Source organism: Equus asinus, chromosome 4 (genome assembly GCF_041296235.1).
Source record: "Equus asinus isolate D_3611 breed Donkey chromosome 4, EquAss-T2T_v2, whole genome shotgun sequence".
In the NCBI taxonomy this organism is placed as follows: domain Eukaryota; kingdom Metazoa; phylum Chordata; class Mammalia; order Perissodactyla; family Equidae; genus Equus; species Equus asinus.
The window spans coordinates 69645736-69664882 of record NC_091793.1 but is presented as its reverse complement, the minus strand read 5'-3'; the positions used below and the strand labels follow the sequence as shown (position 1 = coordinate 69664882).

At 41.7% G+C, this 19147-nt stretch overlaps 1 long non-coding RNA gene across 2 annotated transcripts; it reads left to right on the top strand.

Moving 5' to 3' along the window:
• The first annotated feature begins 575 nt into the window (after positions 1 to 575).
• Positions 576 to 12223, top strand: LOC139045093 (uncharacterized). Of its 2 annotated transcripts, none has more exons than XR_011502762.1 (3): positions 576 to 655; positions 1830 to 2024; positions 12098 to 12223. It is a non-coding gene; the product is annotated as an uncharacterized lncRNA (long non-coding RNA). The 2 variants fall into 2 exon arrangements; XR_011502761.1 differs by lacking the exon at positions 12098 to 12223 and adding an exon at positions 5123 to 6458.
• The last annotated feature ends 6924 nt before the right edge of the window (positions 12224 to 19147 follow it).

Sequence of the window (19147 nt, the reverse complement as noted above, 5' to 3'; positions counted from 1 at the left end):
GGAGCGAGACCTAGGGCTCCCTGAGCAGCAGGGCTGGACCCTGGGGAGCGGCCAGGCTCCGAGGAAAATGGCTGCCTGAATCTAGGCGCCCCCTCTCCCCTCCAGGTGTCACACGGCACAGAAGCAGCATAGCCTGGGGGCTAAAAGGAACCTCGCCTACCCAGACCGGGTGATTCCTAGTAATGTGTGTGAATGATGGCCACGAGGAGAAGGGGACTCACGTGAAAAGGAAAAGTGCCCCTTGCAGCAGCACTTGCCTAGGAGATAGCAAGACTGAAGGTTGTGTTTCACCGATATTGGTACTCCTCAGTTAAAGCTGATAAAGGATGGTGCACTTTGCCTGACCCCAGGATGCCAGGCCCTTGCAGGACCTCACTGTCAAATTAACAAACAGAAACGTCATTAAATTGGAGTCAGGAGGCCAAGAGGGGGAGCTCTCAGGCCCTACATGGACAGCAGAGCCCAGCAGGAAGAAGAAAGACTTCCTCTTGTTGACTGGCTGGAAGCTCGGCCAATGAGAGGCTGTCACAACGCAGCGAGTGAAAAGCCCCGCCCCTCTGGACTCTGTTTGCAACAGCCTTTCCGACTGCGGCTTCGCTGTAGGAAGGAGCTTCTGCTCCCTTGCTGCTGGGGGACTTGCACGTGGCTTGCCAAGGTTGCAGACCCTAACTTGCAATTCTTTGCTGATCTTAGCCACCTGTGAAAACTTGTGGGCTTACTCGGTTTGTCTAGAGTGCTAGTTTTCAGAGCTTGCCTAGCGTGACTGTCTTTCTAGTCCTTGACAGCTGACAACACACACACATTTTGTTCTCAGGGTCCTACTCTGAGTCAGTTTCTTCCCTGGCAGGGGCTCTCTTGCAAGCTGACAGACTCAGCTTCGTGACCCTCCACCTCTGCTGGTCTTCATTTTCTTTTCTGGTGTCTGGAGGTCCTACCAAAATTACCCTGACGAACCTCACTTTGCTGAGGCCAGTGTTGCTGGACTCTGAGCCGAAAGGTGCCCTTTTGTGCTCGGGTTTGGTCTCGTGGGGCCCCAGCCTGTGGGTGATTCTCCCAGTGCTGACAGAACTGCGCTCACTCTGCATCCCTGGGTTTATTCTTGTTAACTGAGGGTGACCCAGTTACCGTATCTTGTGACTTTTTCTAATTCCCAGCAGGCCTCGGTGAGACTATTTTAACTTTCAAGTTTTGTCAACTGAGCTTTCAGTCTTGGTGGCTTTTCAGGAGAAAAGCGACAATCAGTGTCATTTCCTGAGCTTGCTTTCAGTCTGTCCTCTGGCTGAAGAAGGCGTCCCTTCTGTGGGTTCTGCGTTAAAGTGGGGGCTGCCGTGCTCGGAACTCTCCACCCCTCCCTCGAGGGGCGTCCTCAGGCCTGTGACGCACGCAGCCTTTCGGCTGGGCTGCACCGCCTGTCGATAGTGTGCCCTCTGGGATCATTGAGGCCAGGCAGGCAGCTCTCACACTTGGTGGGAGAAATTTCATGAATCAGATTACAAGGTTTCTTAAATTCTTTGGGAGCTCTTGTGCTAATTGGTTTATGGAAACTTATGAGTCCTTATATTAATTTTTTTAAAACCTCAAGAATTTCCAAAAGAAAAAATTGATTTCCAATGTTTTAAATGTTTTGGGTCTTTTAAGAAAACCGTTCCTGCTGAGACAGCAGCTCTAAAGGGAAACAAAGATTTGGGTTAATGACCTTGGTTATTATGTTACAAATAGAAGGTTATTAGGTTATAGCTCAGTGCTTTCTACAGTTGAAAGTGTTAATAGTTGTTATTTAAGTGTAAAAAGAGGAAAATTCCAAACAATATTTCTTTCTTTTTTTTCAGGAAGATTGGCCCTGAGCTTACATCTGTTCCCATCTTCCTCTACTTTATATGTGGGACGCCTGCCACAGCATGGTTTGATAAGCAGTGTGTAGTTCCACAACCAAGATCCAGGATGGTGAACCTTGGGCTGCCAATGCAAAGCACACAAACTTAACAGCTACGCGCCACCAGGCCAGCCCCTTGTTACTGAACCAGGTTCGTGTTTGCCCCCTCCACTCCTCCCCCCGAGAAAGCCAAACAGTGAGATGACAACATCGCAGCAGAGAGAGGGTTTACTTCCAAGGCAGCCAAGTGAGGAAGTGGGAGCATGAGCCCCAAATTTGCTTCCCCAAAAAAAGGGACTCAGTGATATTTATGGGATGGGGCAAGGTGGTCTGAAATGTGGAGTGAGGTGATTGGAGGTGAGGAGAGGTGAGGTAATCCATGATCTGCACAAGCGTAGTCAGACTTCATGACTCTTCATAGGACCCATGTTCACAAAATGGCGGTATTAGCATGATCAGAGGGTGGAGTTTTTAGCCTCTTGATGTCGAAAGGTTGCCTATCAGACATCTGCTTGAGCCCCGTTGAGAGGTTGGTGGCCTCAACTGGCCTGAAGTGGACAAGGAGTTCTAATTCCTGAAAAACAGCTCACACACCCATTACCATGGTGACCCAGGCTCCAGGGAGATGTTATCTATAGGACCCTGGTGGGAGTCAGGTAGCAGATTGCCTAAACAGCACAGTTACCAATGGCTGGGCTAAACAGCTAAAAGCTATAATCAGTAACTGCAAAGAGGAAAAAACTTTAGTACCTAGATACTTAATCATCAATGGCTGTTTGCTGGTTTCAATCCCCCCTATTGTTTGGTCACTTCTCATTCTTGAGGGATTTGGGGCGATGACCGATCTAGCTACTTCCTGCTAGATTGGGGCGTAGATCTGGGTTAAAGGAATGACATTTTTAGCACTCATTTGGAAATATTCTCATGTTCCTGGCTTACCAGAAGGACAAGAAGTATAGACAACCCAAATTTTAACAGTCCCTGAAAAATAGACCTAATCCCAGTGGGGCCTCCATCTGTTCTCCAGGTGGGGAAGACATCTGGTCTCAGTTTCTGATAGTCTTTTGTTTTACTGGAGATGCATCAGAGACCAGAGCAATGGCCTATACCCTGATCTTTCAGTTGTCAATGATGATGGCCATCAGCACAGACTCTCTACCTGGGGGTCATCACATTCCTAAGGAACTCAAAAGAACAAACTTATCAAATTATAGCAGCTGACAGGGTTCATAAAATCTACAGAGCATGTCTGGGTTAGTTAATCAGAGGTCATTCAAAGTTACAATATGGTTTCTTCTTTACAATATGGCTTCCCTTATGTTAACCTTGTGTTAACCCGTATCAATCCCCCCTTTTGTTGTTCATCTTCAATCTTGAGGGGTTATCCTGTTGGTGAGGAGCATAGGTTGTTCCATCTCATTGGACCAGTCCCTTGTGATGCAGGTGGGCTCCCAAAGTTCAGCCCATAGTGTGTTAGCAAGTAACCAGGTATTTAATAAGAAGTATTTCTAGAGAGACAAAAAGAAAAACACGGTTAATGGTGGGTGCAAATTATAAACCTTTCTGAGTCCAGGCAGCAGACAGTCAAAAGATTTCTGGGCGTCAGAATCAAAGCATCTTTTGCAGTTTGAAATGTCTCTGATGATGTTATCAGGTCTTCAAGTATCTTACTGAGTGTCTTACACAGCAACAGACGTGAATTCTCTTAAGTTTATATTAATTTGTCCAGCTTCAGTTTGCAAAGGTTCAGGAAAAAGGGCAGGTTCAGTTCTCAATGATTCCAAATGAAAATAATGGGAAAAAAATTGAAAACATTAATTTGGAGATTTGTGGCCAGATATTTCAAGAGACTAGAAGAATTCAGGATCCAGTCCAGTTAACAGATATAAAATAAAAACCTCAAAGACAATTATCAGGACTAGAACCTAATATCCATGAATGTGTACTATAGCTTTTATTGAAACATAATTTTTCTCTCTGAAATCACCCTCATTTTTACCAAAGATAGCCAAATTAAGACTAATTGGTTTGCAAGATAAGTTTCGTTTCAAGAAAATTGCCTCAATTATTTACAGAAGTACAGTAAGAATAGCAAGTGATTATATAGGTTCTTTCAAATCTGCTTTGCTGGAACTCTTTCTGAGGAATCTCAGGTTGAACTTTAAAGGCCTCTCGAGGCCAAGAAAACCAAGCCAAAGACTTGTCATCAGATTTTGCCTGCAATACCTACAGATATGGGTGGATTCCTCTCTTCTTGAGGACCTCCAATATATTTCGAGTTCCAGGCGCCTGCCAGATAAGTGACCTTCCTTACTTACCCGGGGTCCTGGAATCCTTGTAAACAAGGTACCAGGCCAATATTTCCAAGTGGCTTTGTTCCACAAAGTCCAACCCTTGTTTCTTAAAGGCTGTCTGGTCATATCTGAGTCTATGCCAGTTTCTCTCAAATATGACATTCCAGTCAAAGCCTTGGTAAGATAACCAATGTTTCCAATTGTGTCCTGTTATAAGGAGAACAGAGTCTTATTGAACTTATGGCAAATAACTACATTGCCATGAAAACGATACTCACTCATTAAGAGTTTCCAAATCCTGGAGGGATCAGGCAGGGAGAAAAATAAGCGTTTCAAATCTGCTTACAAAGGTATAATTTATCAAATTGATATGTCATAGTTAGCATGAGAGAAAAAGAGAAAAGACTTCCTTAAATCTGGAAACAGAACATCAAAAAATCAGCAATATCTCAAATGAAAAGTCCTATAAATCATAATCATCCTCATCAGTTCATTCAGTCCTGTGTAATCAATTCTTGATCTTAATCTTCTGTTAGCAGTTGTATGAGGTCATGAGTTTCTCTGTTAGAGTTCTGTAATTTCTTACCCTGTTCAGTTTTACGATCTGAAAGTTTATTAGAAACCTTATTCTAGCTGGCCCAGTGGTGCAGCAGTTAAGTGCACACATTCTGCTTCGGCGGCCCTGGGTTCACCAGTTCGGATCCCCATTGTGGACATGGCACCGCTTGTCAAGCCATGCTGTGGCAGGCATCCCACATAGAAAGTAGAGGAAGTGGGCATGGATGTTAGCTCAGAGCCAGTCTTCCTCAGCAAAAAGAGGAGGATTGGCAGCAGATGTTAGCTCAGGGCTGATCTTCCTCAAAAAAAAAAAAAAAAGAAAGCACTGCAAAGAAATCTTAACCTGTTTGGGGCTGGCCCCGTGGCTGAGTGGTTAAGTTCATGCACTCCGCTGCAGGCGACCCAGTGTTTCGTTGGTTCGAATCCTGGGCACGGACATGGCACTTCTCATCAAACCACGCTGAGGCAGCGTCCCACATGCCACAACTAGAAGGACCCACAACGAAGAATATACAACTATGTACCGGAGGGGCGCTTTGGGGAGAAAAAGGAAATAATAAAAATCTTTTAAAAAAAAAAAGGAACCTTATTCTAGAGTGTCAGAATCCTTTCCATGAATTTCTCTGAAGATGAAACATTTTGCAAAAGCATCAGAGTAAAACAATAACTGTCTGTAAACAACAAGATCCCAAAATGGCAACTGACAAAGAAATTTGGTTAGTTTTGTGACATATAATACTTTAAAATAATAACCAGAATTGTGGCTGACAACCAGGACCAATCAGAATTTTAGGAATGTTATATAATTTTTAAAACATTTATATCAATAACATTGACTCACATAATACCACCCTAGAAAGTTTATCATCACTTATTTGACAATGTTTCCCATGTAATTTAACATACCAAATAAGCCTAATTAGCTTAGTGTCTTCCTCCTTCTAGGAAGCAGGAGGAAATTTCCTTGAGAAGTCTCAGGGGCCCTCTGAAAATCGTCAGAGAAATTCTCTTCCTTCTTCCAAGCCAAATGAAAGTATTCAGGATTTGAATATTTTGGTGGTGGGGAGAGCTTGTCAAAAACATCAAAAGGTTTTAAAACACTTGTTCAGATAGGAAACCATGCTCAGTCATCCATTCAAAGTGACAACAGAACCAGTCAAGGGCAAACAGCTAAAACAGTCAAAAAATCTGAATAGAGACTCCAGTCTTTCTGAACAGAGGGAATTATTGTAACAAAACATAGATTTTCTGTCTTTTAGGTAGACTTATCAAAAATAAAGAAAAAGCCTTTTATAACCTCTTTATCAAGAGCAGACCAAAAGGTCAAGAAAATTATCCTTTAGAGAGAGAAAACAAAATTTTAATTTTTGTACCAGCTTATTGTTTTTTTCATTAAAACTCATTTACTCAATTGGATTTACTTTAATCTTAGCCAACTTGACCAGGCATAAAACTCCCTTCAGAATTTCTCTTTCACAAACCTTCTATAACTTTCTTTTTATATTCAGAATTTGTCCCATGCTTCCTTTCTTCCCTTCTAGTACTTGAGGACAAATTTATCTTTCTTAACCTAACAAACAAAAATACTTCCATTCTTTATAGCTTCTTTACTGAAAACATACATTTTAATTTCCTTGTATACAGAGTTGTTTGCCTTATTAATTTTTAGTAGCTTTAATTACATATATTAATTAGAATTTTTAACCCATATAGATCCTACTAAAAACTAAGCAATTATGAACTGTCCTTTACATTAGCATACTGTGGCTTGGCAAATTTATAATTTTTTTGAGGAAGATTAGCCCTGAGCTAACATCATGCCCATCTTCCTCTACTTTATATGTGGGACGCGTAGCACAGCATGGTGTGACAAGTGGTGCCATGTCCACACCTGGGATCCGAACCGGCGAACCCCGGGCCACCAAGAAGAGGAACGTGTGAACTTAACTGCTGCGCCACTGGGCCAGCCCCCAATATAAATATGTTTTATAATTTCTAGGAACATGCTACTTCATGGTGCAATCTTAATAAAATACAAGACATGTTTACTATTAGACCCAAACACATTTTAGTTTCTTTGCAATAAGAAGCCAAACATAGATAAACCTAGACATGTCTAATGATAATGTTTCAGTATTTTATCTCATTTGAAAAATGACTGAGGTATTCAGTGAGTTTTTTATCACTCAATTTTATCTAGCAACACCTCAAAGTTTCAAGTTACCAGAAAGATTTTGGAAGCTATTTTAAATATACATGTCATAAGACATAATTATTTTTAAAAGCTCACCCAACACTTTTATCTTTTCCACATTTAGTTTACTCATTCCCAATAATTATTTAGATTGCCTATAAAACTTCATGAAACATTAGACACAATTAGCCATCATTTAAAATTATTTCTGCTAACCAGTTTGGTGACAGAGATTGCATCAGCTTATTCGACCAGTAAATGTAGAATAAAGGCTGCGTGTCTGCATCACGTCCAGTGCTGACTCTGAGGGCATGTCCATTCTAATCAAACCAACGAATTTAAATGAGCTTTCATTTACCAAAGATTAATTTTATAGCATGTTAACTTAAAAAACATTTGGATTAACTTCTTTTCCATTTATAAATAATTTAGGTGAGCGCTTACTTTAAGCCAATTAAACAGAGTTCTCAATTTTGGCCATACCATCTGGAGGTAAAAATATCACACACATCTGACATACATATAGACACACATACACAGAATCTCCACAGCTATTGTTTTAAAAATTACTGCCATGAATCAGGTACAGTAATACAAAGCTCCCTAGGTATGAATCCAAATTTTGTTTTAAGCCTTTTTACTAATATTTGTGGAGAAGACACTCAAGATGCTAGATTTTTGGCAAAGGTGCTCTTCTGGCCATTTTTTTGGCCTTTTCCCCCTTTTATTATTCAGTCTTAGAAATTAGTGATGGGCTAGATAGTCCCCAGAGGATTTGCAAGCTCTCTGAGATAAGGGAAATGGGTGGAACTGCCTCTAGAGCTGCATTTCCAGTCTTACAAGGATTTTCCTAGGACAGTTGCTCTTGATTTCTCAGAAATTGGGTTGTGACTCAAATGACACTATGGGTTGATCTACCTGTCCAAATACAGCATAAAGGCACAGAGAAACCGCTCATGTTTTCTCCAAGATGGAGTTTCTGGGGCATAACCTATCCAAAGTTGAAAGCATTTCCAATTAATTAAAATGAACCCGAGGGGTGAGACTCCACAGATGCTTGGGGCATCCGCATGGTGCTAAGGCTGACTGACAGTAAGTGTCTGACTGACAGTGGGCCAGAGAAGGGTGCAGAGCCTGACCACAGGCGTCAATATAGTTATAAGATTTAGTCAAGTCCCATTCAGCACAAGGCAAGCCAGGGAGGCAAGAGGCAAAGGCTTGGAGCTGGCCGGGGTGGGCTCCCAGTGCCAGGGTTGAGAGTTAAGTCCCTAGCAGAAAGTTTTCCAAGTTTTGACTTTACAGAAGGTCTAGGTTCTGCTCAGGTCCAGCCTGAACTGCACCCCTAGCTGATGACAACAGAGGAGGTGATGAACGAGACAGACAAAGAAGGGAAAGAGGTGATCAGGCCTCACCCTCCCAGCCTCTTCCCAAGAGTCATCAAGATAAGGTCACACAAACAACAGTTCCTGGGCAAGACAGTTTACAGAATAAATTACTGGTCTCCCGTCCCCACAACTGACTTAGTAGGTGCCTAAAATCCTCAATAAGCTCTTGACAGGAGAGAAAACCGGGTTCCAGATTGTCAGTCAACGATTGACCAAGGGGCCAACCTGGAATCACTCCAGGGGCCCAAAAACCAGAGGAGAGCTCCCGGGGTGGAACATGGACGCTTCAACACCAGGCAGAGGTGGGGTTAGGGTGGGGTGTGGAGCTTCCATTAGCATCAGTAAGACCACGAGTGGAAGCTGAGATTCCAAATTTGATTAAGTTATTAAGACCAGAGAACTCTCTGACTGTGGCCATGTGGTGTTACAGAAAAATACCATCTTTTTCTTCTTCATGGACTTGTAATTGAAAGTTGTCCAATTTTGAAGAATGCAGCCTAGGGGGCTGCAGGTAGGAATGGAATTAGCATTCCCCATTGTTTCAGAATTTAGACCCGGCTGGTCAAAGTATATTTATGCAGCAGCTAGAACCAGATCTCAAAACAAACCAAACCAAGCCAAGCCAAGAGCACTTCTGTGAGTGGATCCCCTAGTTCTTACTTATTATTGAGCATCCTCGAAACCAAGACCCTCACAATGAAGGTCAGACCAAGGCTTCCTTTGTTGGAAGTCCCGGAGGGCGTCCCCTGCCAAACCAAGGCTTCCTTTCGGAAGTCAGACTTAAACGAAGGCGGAATAAGAATGCGATCACTTGTACCCAAGTTACTCACCAAAAAGACATCTTCCAAACCAAGAAGCTGTCTCTCTACTGAAAGTGAAACTATGCACCAAGCAGTCGGCAGCGCCAAGCCAGGAAAGAGTCCCAGAACAGTCCCAGGAGAAATGCACCCGGCAGCTGCTGGACGCACCCACAGGTCCTCCATACTGGAAAGGGGCTCACGAATCTCGGGCAAAAAGGTCCATCTGCACTTAGCTCCTGGCTGGCTCACCATTTGTTACTGAACCAGGTTCGTTTTTGCCCGCCGCCCAGAAAGCCAAACACCAAGACGATGACATCGCAGCAGAGAGAGAGTTTACTTCCAAGGCAGCCATGTGAGGAAGCCAGAGCATGAGCCCCAAATTGGCTTCCCCAAAAATAGGGACTCAGGGATATTTATGGGATGGGGGCAAGGTGGTCTGAAATGTGGAGAGAGGTGATTGGAGGTGAGGAGAGGTGAGGTAATCCATGATCTGCGCAAGCATAGTCAGACTCCATGCCTCTTCATAGGACCCATGTTCACAAAATGGTGGTGTTAGCATGATCAGAGGGTGGAGTTTTTAGCTTCTTGATGTCAAAAGGTCGCCTATCAGATATCTGTGTGGGCCCAGTTGAGGGGTTGGTGGCCTCAACTGGCCTGAAGTGGACAAGGAGTTCTAATTCCTGAAAAACAGCTCACACACCCATTACCATGGTGACCCAGGCTCCAGGGAGATGTTATCTGTAGGAGCCTGGGGGGAGTCAGGTAGCAGATTGCCTAAGCAGCACAGTTAACAATGGGTGGGCTACACAGCTAAAACCTGTAATCAGTAACTGCAAAAAGGAAAAAACTTGAGTACCTAGATGCTTAATCATCAATGGCTGTTTGCCGGTTTCACCCTCAAACAATATTTCTAGTCAAAGGCAATCCTTAGGAAATAGACTACTTTTCTATGACGCCCTCCTGATTTTATCACAGTATAAAAATGATGTTAGCATAATGTTCTAGTCTATGCAAAATTTGCTTTATTTTCTCACAGAAAGGATAATCAATCTGAACTCTATATATTTCCTATACTGTTTTTATTCATTTTAAACTAACATTGTTTTCATAAATGTTTGAGAATGTGAAAATGTAAACATTTGTGTTCAACCAAATTGAATTATATAATCAAAATCTTCATGAAAAGAATTGATTTTGGACTTCAGACATGCTGCAAATTATGTGAATCTGCAGAGGTACTCTAATCAAAGTATGGAAATTCTAAAAATAATTTTTTATGATAATTTTAATATCAATAGTGATTGCAGATTATTTAAGGATGCTTAAATTTCTAAAAACTCTTGCTGACTTTTATATTTGAAAGTAATGACTAATTTTTAATAGAAAAAAATTTCTAGGAAAATCAGAATTCCTAAAACAGAGAGAAAAAAATTACTGAATTATCACAATGTAGTTTTTTTAACCCAATAGTTTTTACTTATATGCTTGCCTATACACAAACATATTCTTTAGAAAACAAATCAAAATGGTAAAATAATGTAATAGATACATTGTTTTATAATGTTATTTAAGATTTAAATTTACATTTTCAAATATAAATGCTATTGGACATTGTATATTATATATGTATATGTTTAAATATATACAGTGCTATAATACCATCAATAAGTAAAAAGCTTAGCTGTGATAGAAAGGAGAGGACTGACAGCTAAGGAAAAATTCTCACCTTAGCCTGTAGTCTGCTCTCCACAGGAGGAAATAAAGAGTTACTCTCGCCTGCTGTACACTCTGAGAAGGTGAGAACTTTACATTGCCTCACCTAGTGCAAACTCTGACTCTCAAATGTCTACTGCTTTGCTTTCATGTCACGTTTTACCATGCTCCTGGGTTGTTTCAAGAAGCAACAAGGAATCTTCACTTCAAGAATAACTAATAGAGGCCAGCCCGGTAGTGTAGTGATTAAGTTCTTTCCCTCTGCTTTGGGGGCCCAGGGTTTGTGGGTTCGGATCCCAGCTGTGGACTTACACATCACTCATCAAGTCACGCTGTGGCAGTGTCCCACATACAAAATAGAGGAAGACTGGCACAGCTGCTGGCTCAGGGCCAATCTTCCTCATCCAAAAAAAAGAATAACTAATAAATTTAATGATTATTATTTTAACTTCTCTTTATTTTAAATATTTTATTGTTACTCTGTTTAATGACACAGCCAAGACAGCAACTGTTCCAAGACAACAACATCTTGTTTTTGTGACCAATCTATCCTGATGACTCTTTTTAATATTGCTCTTTCCCAAATTTGCAATCATGAAACTGTTAAGATGTCTTTTACAGCTAAAACATCTTTGGGGTTTCCTGGGCAGCCATGGAGAAACACAAGATTTGGTTCTTCATCTTACAAAGGAGAGGCAAAGAATACAACCAGATTCATATGGCATTCTCTAGATTAGCACTGTCCAATAGAGCTTTCTGAGACAGTGGAAATGTCCCAGATCTGCACTGTCCAATACTATAACTACCAGCCACGTGTAGTTGTTGAGCACTTGAAATGTGACTAGTATGTCTGAGGAACTGAATTTTTAATTTTATCTGATTTTAAATAATTTAATTTTAAATAGCTACATGTGGCTAGTGGCTATTATATTAGATAGCACAGGTTTAAAAAACTGAAAACTCATACGAGAGTGATTTTGTTTACCAAACCAAAATATTAAAACCTGAAAATGTCAAAAGAAAACTTCAGTCTTTCTAGTTGAATTACATATAAGTAACTTGTTATTTATATAAGTGTGTTTCAGTGGTTATATACTTTTCAGGTTCAGAAAAACCATGCTCCCAGACCCTTATACAGTGAATAAATCATAAGTATTATATCTTAATAGAGGATTCTACTTCCCTCCATTCTGTATGCTGATTATAAAAATTAACCAGAGCAATTTAGTCATATCAACCACAGGCTGGTTTGTAATTTTTCTGCTTACATTTGCCTACAGGTCCTTTCTAGAAGCGCCAGATCAGAGGTTGAGTTTCCTGGAAGAAATATCATAAAGTCTGAAAGGACACACCAGGGAATCTTGATTATGGACCCTATAGGGAATGAAATGATAAGTTGAACCGTGGCAGGACAAACATCAGCGCAGACATGGTAGTCAGGCTGCATGGAACAGCTGAGTCAGGACTGCCAGCACATTCCTCCTCCAGAGCAGAGGTCGGCGTGGAAGTGACTGCTGAACCCAAGCTCTTTGGATCAAGTTCAGTACCTATAAATAGGCCTACTGATTTACATTTTCTTTTGTTAACTACTTTAAATTACAAAACATTTTGTTTTTTAAATGACCATCCCAATTCTCCTAATTCTGGGATAGACTTTGTATAGATAACACATCTGTTGGACTCAGTAAGGCTGGAGGAGCCTTAGGATATGTAACTAACTGAGTTTGTGCCCCTTCCCTGGATACCAGGAGGTCCCTTCTATTGAAGTTTTCTGCTAAAAATCCCACCAGCTCCAGTTATGATAAGATTCATTCGTGGAAATTAAATTTTGCTTCTGACGAGCTCACAATGAACAACCTCATCAGTAAAAATTACGCCATCCAGGATGATAAGTTTTCTGTGAAGCCAGTTAAAATATCGCTGATCGTGCCATGACACAGGAAATGACTACTAACACTCTTTCTCTCAACTGATCCATCAAGGAAAATCTCTCTGCTCTCCTGTGTTGTAATCTAAGGCGTATTTGGTCATAACGCCTCTCAGACACTTGAGAAGGATACTTAGACAATTTACCCAAATTACAGGGTACACCTGTCATGGCTTCCCGTATTTGTGCGACAGCGTTATCACTACAAAAGTTGGGACTCAGAGAGAGGAAGGGGTGTGTCACCTGGGAAAGGTTCCTCCACCATTAAGGAGCATTCCTACCTCTCCGCTGGTGGCGTCTCAATGACCTGGCTCTTATATCCATGTGCCTGAGATCATGGTTCCAGTACTCCGTGTGTGCGTTTCGTCCTCTGGCTTAGGATCTCTGATTTGGAATGCTGCCTTTGAAACTGTCCCTAACAAAGGCAATGACAGCAAGTGAAGCTGTGTGGACTGTGTCACTATACAGGTTCAGCAAGAAAGCCTTGTCCTAGTTGCTGCCACGGTGCTGGAAACAGACGCACTGTAGTTAACGCTGACAAGACACAGCAGCGTTTGAGCCCTGCCTAATACCTCCTTTTGCGTTTGAGTAGATGCTTCAGGGGAGACAGTGGTTCCTTCATAAAAGTCAAGAACAAGTCAAGTGGTCGTCCCAGGTGGGAACAGCCAACCAATGGGAAGTTTACAGCTGAGCACCAGACAGGAGGCTGTTAGGGGACGTTCTGCGACGTTGGCTGTGTTCTCCCTGCAGCTGCGTCAAGTGCATTTTTAGCACGGTCTTAAGTGGTGCTGCACCACCACTATTCTGTTGGTTCACAGGCTAGAAGATTCTACAACAAAAGAAACCAAAGTGACCTAAATAAACACATAGAAATCGTGTGAGACTGTCATGTGAATCAAAGATAGCGGCGTAGACCTGAAATCTGGGAAACTGCCTGTGCTCTCTGCGGTCACCGTGACGCTGTGGGAAAGGGAGGGCTAAGAGAGGGGATGGTAGAACACTTTCCACGGGCAGCAGCGTTTGCCCAGGGATGTACAAACTGAACCTTGTATTCCATGGCGTGGGGCCGATCAGTTAACGCTGAGGAAGGACCGTGAACTTTGAGTGACCCCCGTACTCCAGCCCCTTGCAGGACCTAAGTGACCAACCGATGACAGGACTTGCTTCAGCCACCTCTACACAGGTCTGTAGGCTCCTTTGGTTCTCTCCAGGGTGCTGGTATCCAACGCTTAGCACAACCACTTTTTTGGTCCTTAAAAAAACCCTTTGATTTTTTTCTCGGAGAACTACTCAGTGAGTTTCTTCTCCGGTGTGTGTTCCCCTGCCTGGCAAGTGAATACACTCAGCTTTGTATTCCCTCTACCTGTGGTGGTCTTTATTTCAGTCGTTGAAAGACACGTGGCCGCTGTGTTAGACTGCAGGGCCTTCGCTCTGTGGGTGAAGGGAGGAGGGCCCATGACAACTGCGGTTGAATTTCCCATTTGCCAGAGGGATGGGGCTCGGAATCTGAAAAGAGTTTCTTGCACCTTATGCACACTATGGACTGAGTTTGTTGATTGAGATTTGCTGTTCAAACTCACTGTGCAATATAAAATGAAAAATAAAACCTTTCTCTTCATCTTCAACCCTTGGCAACTTCCCAGTGGAAAATATAACAGTTTCTTACGTACAGCCTTATGTATGACCGTATTTTTTTCTGAGATGGGATCATGGTATTTAAATTATTCTAAACATTGCTTTTTTATTGAACAGTATAGGTGGGGATCTTTCCATAGAATCATAGCCTACCAACTTTAATCTTTATAGCTGTATAGTATCGCATTGTATGCATATAGAATAATTAACCCATCCCCAAATTTGTGGACATTCAGATTGTTTCCCTCTTTTTAACTACAAAAAAACAAAGCTACTTTTCAAAAACTGAGACAAGCAAAAACTCAATAGAAAAATAGGTAAAAAGAGACCAGAAAAACACAGGCAAACGGGGTTTTTTTTTTTTTAGGAAGATTAGCCCTGAACTAACATCTGCTGCCAATCCTCCTCTTTTTGCTGAGGAAGACTGGCCCTGAGCTAACATCTGTTCTCATCTCCTCTACTTTATATGTGGGACTCCTGCCACAGCATGGCTTGACAAGCAGTGCATAGGTCCACACCAGGGATTTGAACCAGCAAACTCCAGGCCACCGAAGCGGAACAGGTGAACTTAACCTCTGCGCCACCTGGCGGGACCCAGCAAATGGTTTTAAACATACAAAAAGATTTTCAACCTCACTCAACCTACACTATAGAGAAATGTAAATGAAAACTACAATAAGATACTAATAACACCTTACACCTATCAGATTGACAAAAATCCAAATGTTTGACAATGCACTTTGTTAATGAGGCTGTGAAGAAACAGGCACTCACATATTGGTGGTTGGGACATAAAATGGTGCAACCACTTGGAGTGAATTTGGCTAACAAACTTCCATATGCATCTACACTTTGATTTAGCAATACCACTTCTGGGAATTTACCCTGAAGACTGACCCCCACAAATATGTAACAACTCACGCACAGGGTTATTCATCATGGCACGATTTTTAACAGCAAAAGATCAGTTCCAGTGCCTGTTAACAGGGAACTGATTGAATAAGATACGGTACATCCAGACAGTTGCACTGGTTTGTTGATTCTGTTGATTTTTCTACGTTAATCATATTGTTTTTCACAAAATGACAGCTGATCTCTTTACTTCCAATCCCCATATCGCTTATTGCATTTTCTCATAGCACTGCCGAGCATCCAGTATAATTTTAACGGGTAGTCATGGGGGTAGACAGGTTTTTATTTTCCATTAATCTTCAAGGGGATGCTTCTAAAGTTTCTCCATTGAGTTATTATTTTTTTAAATTCACTGTTGGATTCAGTTAGCTAATATTTTATATTGGATATAAAAATATATGTTATATATGATATCAGCCTAACTGACTTTTTAAATAATGTCCTTATCCAGTTTTTGGATTCAGAGTTACACTAGCCTCATAAATCAACTTGGCAGCCTTTGCTCATTTTCTATTTTTTGAAACACAGAGTATGTAATAAGAGTATCCATCCTTTGAAAATTTGGCATAACCCGCCTGTCAAACTGTCTCGGCCTGTGCTTTTTCGGGAGAAGTGCTTAATTGCAGTTTCATTTTCTTTAATGCTTATTGGTCTATTCTAATTTTCTCTTTCTTCTTTCATCAACATTAGAACTTTTCATTTTTCCAGAAATTTATCCATTTTTTGGTGGGTTTTAAAATATTGGTGCATATTTACTATAAAATTATTTTACAGGGGCCGGCCTGGTGGCACAGCGGTTAAGTGCGCATGTGCTGCTTCTCGGCGGCCCGGGGTTCGCCGGTTCGGATCCTGGGTGCGGACATGGCACCGCTTGGCAAGCCATGCTGTAGTAGGCATCCCACGTGTAAAGTGGAGGAATATCGGCACAGATGTTAGCTCAGGGCCAGTCTTTCCCGCAAAAAGAGGAGGATTGGCAGCAGTTAGCTTAGGGCTAATCTTCCTCAAAAAAAAAAAAAAAGAAAAAGAAAAACATTAGTTTACAATTTAAATCTCATTTTTGTCTTCAGTTATTTCTCCTTTTCTACTTTCTCTAGTTGCTTCTTCTTTGTTTACTTTTTCCTTTCTTTTTTTAAAAATCTTATTAGAGTTCTGTCTTACTGTTTTTGACGAACCAATTTTGGTTTTATTCATTTTCTCTGTCATCCTTACTCTTAATTTCATTGCTCTCTACACATTCCTAAGTGACGGACGGTACACATGGGACGTGTCTTTCTGCATTATTTGAGTCTTAAAACTACTTACATATAATTTTATAAAAATACAATGAATTATAAAAAGAAAAAACTGATGGGGGGACGTAATTGTCACTCAGCTCCAACAGAACAGTGAAACATTTCAATCAGTGAAATCAGAATTGCTGACGTTTTGCCTCCTAACAGTGACGCTTCTCTTCTTCTTATCGTGTTATGTATACAAGCATGGTGACAGAGTTTCCAATCAATTAGCGTGATGCATCGACAAGTGTTTAGACCATGGGAGAAGGAAGACAGCAGTTGATGGAAGATGACTTGTTGGTAAAGGACTAGAGAATTAACGAGGCGGCTCTAGAAGAGTTTTAGAGTTGTTTAAGTTCACTTTTTTGTTTCTCTTTTAAAGCTTTCATTATAAAAATTTTTAAGCACATAGAAAAGAATAGTCTAATGAACACTCAAAAAATCTTACTTAGATTTAACAATTGTTAATATTTGGGCAAATTTGCTTCATTTTTTGTTGTTATTATTGAGGTATTTTAAAGCAAATTACAGTATACTTTCTTACTTTGAAATAGTCTAGTAAGTATCTCCAAAAAAATAAAGATATTTTCCTACATAACCGTAATACTATTGTTCCACTTAAAAAAATTTAACAGGAATTTTTTAAGATACTGCTCAGTCCATATTCAGACTACAGTAATATTCCTCAAGTGGCTTCTATAATTGTTTTTTTAATCAAGATCTGATCAAGGATATATGTTACATTTAATTGTTAGGACTCCTAAGCCTTGATCAGTCTAAAACAGCCTCTCTGCCTCTCATTCTTCCCATGACAATGACTTGTTGAAGAGGTCAGAACGGTTGTCTTATAGAATGTTTCAACTTCTGGATTCACCCAATTGTTTCCTTTTGATATCAGTTCTTTTGTTCTTCTTTCTCCTATATTTCCCAAAAATGGTAAGTTAGATCTAAGTCTTAATTGGTCTGATTTTGAATATTTTGCCAAGAATCATTTCACAGGCGATGCTGTTTATGACATACTGCATCATATGGGGAGGTACAGCGTGTGGTGTTGCCCCTGTTAGCAACGCTGGGAGTGACCCGTGTGTTAAAGCGGTGACAGCGTCTATTGAACAGTTATGTTTATCACAGGATAATATGACACCATGCAGACAGAAAGTGCTGCATCAGATTTTCAAGTCATGGTTTTGGTATCTGCTGGTAATTGTCTGGATCAACTATTTCGTAAGGGTTGATGAAACTCAAACTTCTTTGTTCTATCATTGGTCCTACATTTATTAGCTGGCATTCCTCTCTACAGAAGAGCTTTCCCTCATCACTTGGGAATGTCTGTTTACTCTGAAATACATTTCTCACTGGAAAGGTAGGATAAACGCTTAATTCCTTCTATCTAATTAACAATTTCCTAATAATGGGTTAGTGGAAATTACCCCAGCCTTGGCTCGTTGAGTTCCCCCTTAGCTTGCTCCTGTGTCTCTTTCACACAATCCTGTCTTTGAAAACTTCTTGTTTTTTTGGGGGGTGTGTGGGGGGGAAGATTAGCCCTGAGCTAACATCCGCCGCCAATCCTCCTCTTTTTGCTGAGGAAGGTCGGCCCTGGGCTAACATCCGTGCCCATCTTCCTCTATTTTATGTGGGATGCCTGCCATAGCACGGCTTGATAAGCAGTGTGTAGGTCCGCACCCAGGATCTGGACCAGCGAACCCCGGGCTGCCAAAGCGGAACGTGCGAACTTAACCGCTGCGCCACTGGGCTGGCCGGTATTTGCTTTTTTTTGAAACGAGTTTCCCCAGTCCTGCCTTGCCCATTCCCAGCTCCGGTGGGAACCAGCTGTTTCTGCGAGCCCCGACTCCTTTTCGTAAGGACTGGTACTGAGAGGTCAGGACCCAGGCGCACTGTGCTGTCTGACCCTCATCCTTTCAGAGCACGTACCCCGTCCTCCCCAAACAAGAACACCACTGGGAGCTTTGGTTCACGCGGCGTTGCCTGCACAAGCTCTTCCCCACGCATTACATCAGTGTGACCGTTTACTGAGAAGCGTCAATCCGGTAAAACTCAAACACGGAGTGATTTGACTTCTTGTACCATCCCCGCCTTCAACTTGCTCTGAAAGCCTTCCTTTCCCAGGCCTCAAGGCCATTTGAGGCCCCTATCATTGCATGTCCATGTCTTTTAGTCAGTAGAACGATCCAGTTCAGTTTAACTCTATTTTCACATCTAATGCAAAGCAACCCCCTCCCTCCTCACAGGACGGGCAGCGGGGACCTCGTGTGAGGCGGGGTCTGCTGACTGACTCCCTCCCGCTGGTCCCACTTCCAGGTTGTCGCTCCTCGGGTGCTGGAGAAGGAAAACAGAGGGTGAAGAAACGCAAATGTCTTTTGCTTTTTTGAGGTGATTCATTTCTTTATTGAGATATAATTCACACTTCATAAAAACTCTCCATTTTAAAGTGTACAATTCAGTATTTTTTAGTATATTCACAAGGTTGTGCAACCAACACCACTATCTAATGCGAGAACATTTTCATCACCCCAAAAAGGAACCCAGTACCCATTAGCAGCCACTCCTCAATGCCTCCTCAC